Source organism: Lygodium microphyllum, chromosome 11, assembly GCF_053477565.2.
Source record: "Lygodium microphyllum isolate KBCC chromosome 11, Lygodium_microphyllum_v1.1.10, whole genome shotgun sequence".
NCBI lineage: Eukaryota > Viridiplantae > Streptophyta > Polypodiopsida > Schizaeales > Lygodiaceae > Lygodium > Lygodium microphyllum.
The window spans coordinates 41,566,316-41,575,126 of record NC_141145.1 but is presented as its reverse complement, the minus strand read 5'-3'; positions in this window follow the sequence as shown (position 1 = coordinate 41,575,126).

Here is an 8,811-nt window from a genome sequence, read left to right as displayed (position 1 = left end):
TTATACCCATAAAGTTAATCACTCCTTACTTTGAAAACTATCAATCAAAACCACCTATTGCAATCTATTCATAACTTTTGATTTATAATTCGGATTTCTAAACTTTCTTCTGCAAAACTATAGCTCATCTACAACTTCTGTGAAGACACTAGGACCAAATTCTAGAATATTCTACCCCAAAAAATTTTGGTGTAGCTTGCAACTCTCTTTTCTTGTGTATAGTCCAAGTAAGACATCAACCTTCCAAAGCCTGTAACTATTGCATACTGACTTGCATCACAACCAGACTTCGTAGGTTTTTTCCTAAGGTGAAAAAGCTTAGTTTGGATGTGATTTAAAATTCCAATTCTTCTTTAAACGGGCAACTGCAATATCATGCTTTCATAACCTCCTCTTGGCTGAAAAGGCTAAATCATAATCACCCAATAATTCATACATACAAACCACATGCTTTCTCCTGGTCCATATGGTCCATATATCACATATGGCAATACACAAAGACCATGAAGAGCAAAAGTCCACTACATCTTCCCATATAAGTCGACCTCATGAAAGCATTCACCTAGATCATGCACTTGAATATCTATATCCTCCATAATCATACATTCAATCCCTCTGTGATCATACATAAAAATACATGGTTGTTTGGTCTTTATCATCGTGCTTTATATACCTTGCATAGAAGCAAATACTTGTGAAAGGTATTCACCCACCTTTGCTTTGTCATACACATCCTCAACCTATTTACATACTATATATCCTGCATAATTCACATCTTCAACTTCGTGCAAGAATTTTGACTCCTTCCCATCAAAAGTCATCAAAGCATCCATCTCATTTACATCTTGAGTAACAATATCATCTATTGGTAATGCATTGGACAAGGCATGAGTATCTTGTATACCCTCTCTCAATACATTATTTGCATATCCTCTATCAAAGGATCGTATCTTATTCCCCTATGTGTAGTGCTGGAAATAATTGAATTCTTAGCCAATACAGTCACCTTTCTACCCTCAAGCATCCCACTTTCAGCTTTAGCCTACTTTAAAGTAGCAATTGATTCATTAGTAGACTCTAATTGAATCCCTTGCAAACCCATATTCTCATTAACTTGCATCAATGGTTGAGTAGTCTCTCCCATAGAAATTACCATTTTCTCTTAATAATATCTATAAATTTATAATGAAATTCACACTTGGCAAACCCTAGCACCTTGCTGAGCGTAAACTCCACCCAGCTATTAAGAGTGTGTTCCTCAAGTACTTTCTTGATATTAGTCACGCAGTCTCTATGTCAGGCTGCAACTTATACCAGGCAGCTTGCATTTCTTCTTTGCTTCTTACTTCTTTTCGTGCACTATACATATTCCATTATATATTAGGAGTGACCTTAGGAAAGTTCAGGATGATAAATTTCTTGAAGGGCAAAGGTGTTTGGAATTACATTGAAGGAGACATGGCAATAGCACCTGAAGTTTTTGCACAAAATGCTACTGTAGAACAGTCAAAGGCTAAGAAAGATTGGGAGAAGACATAGAGTAAAGTCATGTATTGGCTATCTGTCAGTGTCATAGATAGCATGATGGGCTATTTACAGGAATCTAGAACCCCTGCAATTGCATGTAAGAGTTTGAAAAGACTATTCAAAGTAAATAGAAATGCCAGAAAGCTGCAGCTCAAGTGAAAAGAGGATCATTTAATGATTATACCTTTAAGATCAAGAATATTATGGAAGCTCTTGTATCTATCAATGTGGTAGTTGATGATGATGATATTGTGTATGCATGCTTAGATGGACTTGGAGATGATTACAAGAGCTTCAAGTCATCTATGAATACGATGGATGATATGGATTTTGCAAACTTCATTTCTATACTGATACTTCAGAAGAAGAAACTTGGCTTGGATTTCTCTTCTTCTCAAAGCAAGAACAAGACTGAACATGTATATTACTACTAACAGAGGTAGAGGTTGTGGCAGAGGCCAAGGTGGTCGTCGTGGTTAAGGTTATGATACACACCAAAATAGAGGAGGATAGGCTTTGAGGAAGGGGGAGACAAAGAGGGCAAGGTGCAAACTCTAGTAGGCAAAAAAATTTCGGTGATAGTAGAGAGTATTGGCATTATGGTCAAAAAGGCCACATTTCTAAAAAATACTTAAAAAAGAAAGCTGAAATTAGAAATAGAAAAAAGTAGCAAGGTAAGTATGCATCGAGTAGCAGAAACAATGATGACAGAAGTAAACAGTTGTTTGTTATGTAGCACTTTATGAACACTATGAGTACTGATGGTTCATCAAAGAACGATATATGATACATAGATTCAGGTGCCTCTAACCACATGACTTCTCATAGAGCGTGGTTTAGAGACTTGTATAGTCCAAAGTCTTCGGGCTACGTGGAGACAGGGGATGATACAGCTCACCCCATTACTCATGTTGAAAATATTCCTTTGAGTATGCAAGATGACAAAACTAAGTACTTGGATGATGTGTTGCAATATACCAAAAGTTACAAAAAACTTGGTTTCTTTTGGTCAGATGGTAGAACAAGGATTGCAGGTTCGGTTGATATTTGATGGTTGTTATGTACAAGATTCAAAAACTGATTACGATTGATTATAAAGAGAAATGTGTTGGCAGATTGTTTACTCTTGATGTAAGTCTGCATGAAATGGATGCTCCCATGTTTGCACATGGTTCAGGTATTGTGGCTGATATTGAAATTTGGCATAAGAGAATTAGTCATGTGAATGTGCAATGAGACTGAAAGATATGCAATAAAAGTAGATTGTGGATGGATTGCTAAGTTTAGAGTTGATGGGATGCACAAAGTATGTGAAGCATGTCAACTTGGAAAGCAATCAAGGCATACATTTTTGCATGAAAAGCATGTATGCAAGAAGCCACTTGAACTGATACATTCTAATGTGTGGGATCCTACAAAGACTACAACTTTGAGTGGTTGTAGGTATCATGTTTCCTTCATCGATGATCATACTCGCAAAGTATGGTTTTACTTTAAGAGTGAAAAAAGTTATGTGTTCACTTACTTTAAAAGCTTTAAGGCTTTGGTTGAGAAGGAGATATGATTGCATATTAAATGCCTAAGATCCGATGGAGGGGAAGAATATCTCTCCAATGAGTTTTTTTATTTCTTGTAGAAAAATAATATACAAAGACAATATATGTGTAGATATACTCCACAACAAAATGGATTTGTTGAGCGAAAAAACATGCATATTAGAGAGGTGACTCACAAAGAAACTTGCATCATTACTATTGGGCTGAAGCAATTGTTATTATTGTATATATTATCAATTAGACACCACTACTAGTGTACATGAATGACACCCAAAGAGAAGTTTACAGGTAGAAAGCCAAATATGTCTCATGTAAAAGTATTTGGATGTTATTTATGTGCATATTCTTGATGAGTTGTGCAGTAAATTGAATCCCAAAGTAGAAAATGTGTATTTGTTGGATATTGTCTTGAGCAAAAGGGATACACATGTTATAGCCCTGTTACATGTGAGATGAGAATTAGAAAGTTTTTTGTTTTTTATGAAGTGAGTAGCTGATATAGTAATATATAGAATACAATTGGGGTTGATAACCATGAGAGTGTGGCTATGTAGAAAACATGTTAGCAATCATAGATATATTGGCTCGACCATAAGAGTTTCCTAGTCATGGTTCTGTTGATAGACTTTAAAGTGGTAGAATGAGGTTAGAGGTAACTCCACCAAGTACATCACAGATGTTAAGAAAAGGTAAAGAAAAAGTTGGGGACGCCTATTGTGACAGATGTATCATCAAGTTTCTCTCATGTTGATATTGATTCAAATGGCTCTCAGCAGAGCTTGGATGAGGAGTTGGGAATTCCATCTATTAAAACACCTAGTCTACAAAAGGCACAACAGGATGCTAAAGAACTTGGTAGTGATCCAGGTCTACGCAAGTCAAGTAGAGTGAGAAAGCCATTGTAGCAATTGACATATGATAGCTATCTATCTCATCACTATGCATACATGGCTAAGGTTGTGCAGTATGTGGAACCCACTTATTTTGAGGATGCAATGGGTAATGAGTATTAGGATCATGCTATGAATGAAGAAATGACTGCATTTATGGATAATGGCACATGGGATTTGATTCCTTACCTGAAGGCAAGAAAGCTATTGGCTGCAAATGGGTTTACAATGTCAAGCATAAATTAGATGGATCTATTGAGCGCTATAAGGCACGATTGGTTATGAAAGGGTATGTGAAGACTCATGGTGTTGATTATGAGAAGACCTTTGTTCTAGTGGCAAAAATGGCCACTATAAGGGTTGTCAGAGAAGTAGCTACATCAAAAGGTTAGATCATGCATCAAATGGATGTTAAGAATGCCTTCTTGTTGGGGGAGTTGTAGGAAAAGAACCATTTGACAATAACAAGTCTACATTCCCAATACCAGCAATGTTATATGCATAGTTGTTTCCAAGATGGACACTTTCTCTCTTTCGAGTATCACAAGTGGAGAATCACTCCCTATGTGGAGTGATATGAAAGGAGTACTCTAAAATCCATAAGCTAGTTCTAATTCATGCTATTATGCATGGCAACAAAGAATGCATCATCAAAGGAGGATATAAACAAAACATCACCTTCATCATTGCTGCATGTATTAATCTCCTCAAGCGTTACCTTGGTTTTCTCTTTGCCATCATCCTCATTTTCTTTCTTGCATTTTCTCTTGTTCTTCCATTTGGAGAAATTTGTTTTTATGTATTCCTTCTTGTTTACAAAAGTAGTATTCTATATCCTTTTTCCTACATGGCTTGCTTCTTGACTCATCTCTCTCACGAGAGTTTCCCCTAACATTTGACATTCCTCTCACCATAAGTGCACTAGAGATCTTTGACCTTGAATTTTTCTTTTTGTTCACCTCCTGAGTGAGCAAAATTCTCTCAACATTAGTACTAATAAAGCCACCTATGGGTATAGAGTTACCAATAGGCAATCTTGTAAGAATCTTATCTCTAAGGTAGGGTAATTAATAAGAACATGGCCTTCATTGAATCATGAAATAAGAACTTCTAAGATTTTAGTTAGCTGAAAATAGTGTTGAACTCATAGAGGTGATTAGACATTGAAGTCCCCCCCATGCAAAAATGAATGAGTTTTTTCAACCAATAAACCTACGAGGTTGTACTTTCTTTTTCATATAGGTCAGTAAGCTTTTTCCATATGCATTGCCTCGCAAAGCACAACAATAGCTATCCAAATATTAAACCAACATAAAAATGATGCAAAAATAATATTTGAGTACTCCCAAAGGTATTTTAATTTCTTGCAAGCTTTCCCAAGTATTCAAGATATCTTTTGAGCATAAAATAGCCACAAGAGACCAAGTATGTGCAAACTACCTTTACACATCAAATTTAGTCTGTATGATCTCTAAAAAGTTAACAAAAACCAATGTTATGAATCTTCAAGACAATAAATCCTTTGAAATACGTGTGCAATCCAAAGCCTAGAGTAATCCCAAAGCCTCCATGTGCGAGATGTTGTCTAAAAGTACTATCTAGATTAGAACTCTTATGTTTTGTGTAAAATAGATAAGTGGAATCTACATAAAAACAATTCTGTGATTGTCAAATCTTTAGATCTCATTATGCTCTTCATTTTGAGCATGATGAGATCTACATATTTGACAATCAAATTGTTATAGTTGTCTGTGACTTCTACAACATACAATAACTAAATAAGAACAATTTCTAGTATCCATAGTTGATATGACTCATGAAGAAGAGATAGTTGAAAGGCTCAAATCTTCAAAAAAAAGGGCAATTTAATAATCGTAGCCTAAAAATATTGTGCTCAACATGACCTAGGGAATCCTCATAAGGAGATGAAAGGAAAAGAGATCCTTGATGAGAAACCTATAGAAACAATTGCCAAACCAATGGAAGGCATAGAACCTCTTAAGTCTACAACTTTATTATCCAAGAGAAATAAAAGGAAGCAAAGAAAGTAGCAACATTAGTGAGTAGTTGTGCAGAATCCACAAAATGAGTGTCCAAGGAGAAGAGCAAGAAACTGATAGCCTTGACACACAACCAATCCATAGATATTTCCATTCCCACTTCTCCCATAAGTACAAAAATCTAATGAATGCTTTTGAAGGTTCTAAGGATTTCAAGAAACATGAGATTTCAACTATTGCTTCAAAAGGTTCCAAGGATTCCAATGAATAGGAGCTTCCAACTATTGCAAATAAAACTCAATCCACCCATAAGAAGGTTTATGATGTCCAATCATGTATGGAAATATAATAGTCATAACCATTAGTTGTGACTATATCTATCACATTTAATAAGGAACAAGATCTTGTAGCTATAGAGCCTTAGATTAAACATAAGAATATTGAATGCACAAGTAATTCTGGGCTCCTTCAATCTTACCTGAATCTCCTAGCATGTTGAAGGCTAAAGTAGTGGTCAAAATCCTTAAAAGAGAATGGGAGCAAAGTACGCTCTCTTAGAAAATAGGAATGACATAGAGTGTTTCATAGAATTAGATGCTATATTGAAGTTACTTTCATGCATCTATGTCCACACCAATATGGGAACATTTCTTAAAGAACATGAGAAGTACCTAGTATATCCACTAACGTGGGAGGAGTTCTAGACAATCTTCTATGGTAAATCTCAAATGAGGAAGACAAAGAGTGTTGCTTAACTGTTACATTTAATGAAGCAATTTGTTAGTAGGGCTTGTTCAAGATAGAGGAGTTAAAATAGCAAGCTGACAGACAAAGCCAATTTAAGAAATGTCAATTTAATAATCAAGCTTCAATGTATTGAACTTGAAAGTTGTCTAATGACTATCTCAAAGGAACAATGAGTCATATGGCAATCTCAAAGAGACCCAACATATCTAGCACCTATCTCCTTTTACATACTAGATATTGTTTAGGGTATAGCGGATTTAGTAGGACCCATCCTAAAATATCCCTTGATAAAATTCTAACAAAAGTGAAGCTTCATGTTTCTAGCACGCTAGTATAAGGAACAATACTACTCAAAATTTATTAATACTTAGGCTTACTAGCAAAGTTCCCATGGCTCCTCAATGCTTATGTTGCACTCAAGGATAATCATGAGTTCTACAATTGGCTTCTAACATCTCGGAGTGTAATAGATTTATAAATCAAAATCAAGGTTAACACAACTAGGCTCAAGTAAGTGGTACTTCTTCTAACAAAGATACTTATGTACTGCATTGCTTTTCAAATATAGAAAACAAGAAAAGAAATAGAAAAATATACATGCATAAACACGCCACCACACCTAGGGATCCTTAAGTTAGGTAGGCGTGGTGGTCTCAATTGGCTTGCTCCATCCCGAAAACCCCCTAGCCATGCTTTCTATTCCCCCATGTAAAGTGAGGGCACATGAAGGATAGGACACACCTAGGGAGTCTTAGCTTGACCTATATCCTTGAGCCACTTCCACAAATTGTTCTAATCTTTTCTAGTCTTTCACAACTACAACAACAATACATGAATTGTGACAATTAGCAAGTCAACTAGGTATCGCTCAATATTGGAATCATACTCAGTATTGTAGTCTCTATTCGTTCACTTTGTATTTCTTCTCATGATGCCCCATTGACTCTTTTATCCCTCAACAACCAAAATATTTTCTATCAAATGTGACACCCATCAACTAGTGTTCTACTTTATCGACAATCAACAAATGGAAGCCATCATACTTTCTTTTAACTATGTAAATAGCCCATGTAGGTGCATGTACTCATATAGTAATTACACCACAATCTATACATGGGTCCTCAAGTGTGCAACAATACAATGGATTTTTTTTGTCTTGATTTGGACCCATCTCCCAATCCAATCCATATATCATGTGAACACAAAACAAACTAGCTCTCCCCTAGGAGAGGGTACGAGAGGATTTACCTTGCAAGTACAAGTAAATTTGGTAGCTTGCAATAACTACCTCTAGTCAACATCCTTCCAAATATCTCTAATATTTCTCCTATCTGATGAAAGTTGAAGCATGCCACCTCCAATGAGGAGTGCCATGGGACTAGCACTCAGCTAGGTGGGGGTGATGTTAATCGTAAAGTGAAGAGGCAACAAAACAACAAAGCTAACTAGCAAAGGTAGACAAAGGAAACAATAAAAAACCAAAGTGAAAATGAAGTAAAAGATACAAGGCATGTACTATGGATATATACTTAAGAATTCTTAAACTCGTTTGTGTCTTAATTCTTTAAGTCAATGGTCATCAATGTGTTGATCCTCTTCGTGTCTCCTATATATTTTACATTGTTCTTGCTCTTTCATTTTCTTAGCAATCATCTCTTTTATGAGTTCCTCAAGCGGATGAGTTTTGTACTTCATCATTATTACTAAATTCTTCATGGCTCTCAACAACACACATAGTAAGATATGCTAAGCACCAATTTTCTCTCAATCACTATCAATGAAGGACTCACAATTGTTAACTCTTTCACAAATACTAGGGTCTCTCTAAGACACCCATCTCAACTCAATCCAACCTTTAACACCTTACAACATGACTCTAATGAGTCACTATCACCATCATACCTCAACATGTGGGCACCACTGAGGCACCACTTGCCTTAGCATATGCAACATTAGCTTCCATACTCAAACACTCATTGCTATCTCACATCTCAACTTCTCTAATCCCCACATTGTCTACATTTGTTTCCTCATGAGTCACGCCTTCTCTCTTCATCTCCAATTTGTGGGTTGAAATATGAGGCTTAAATT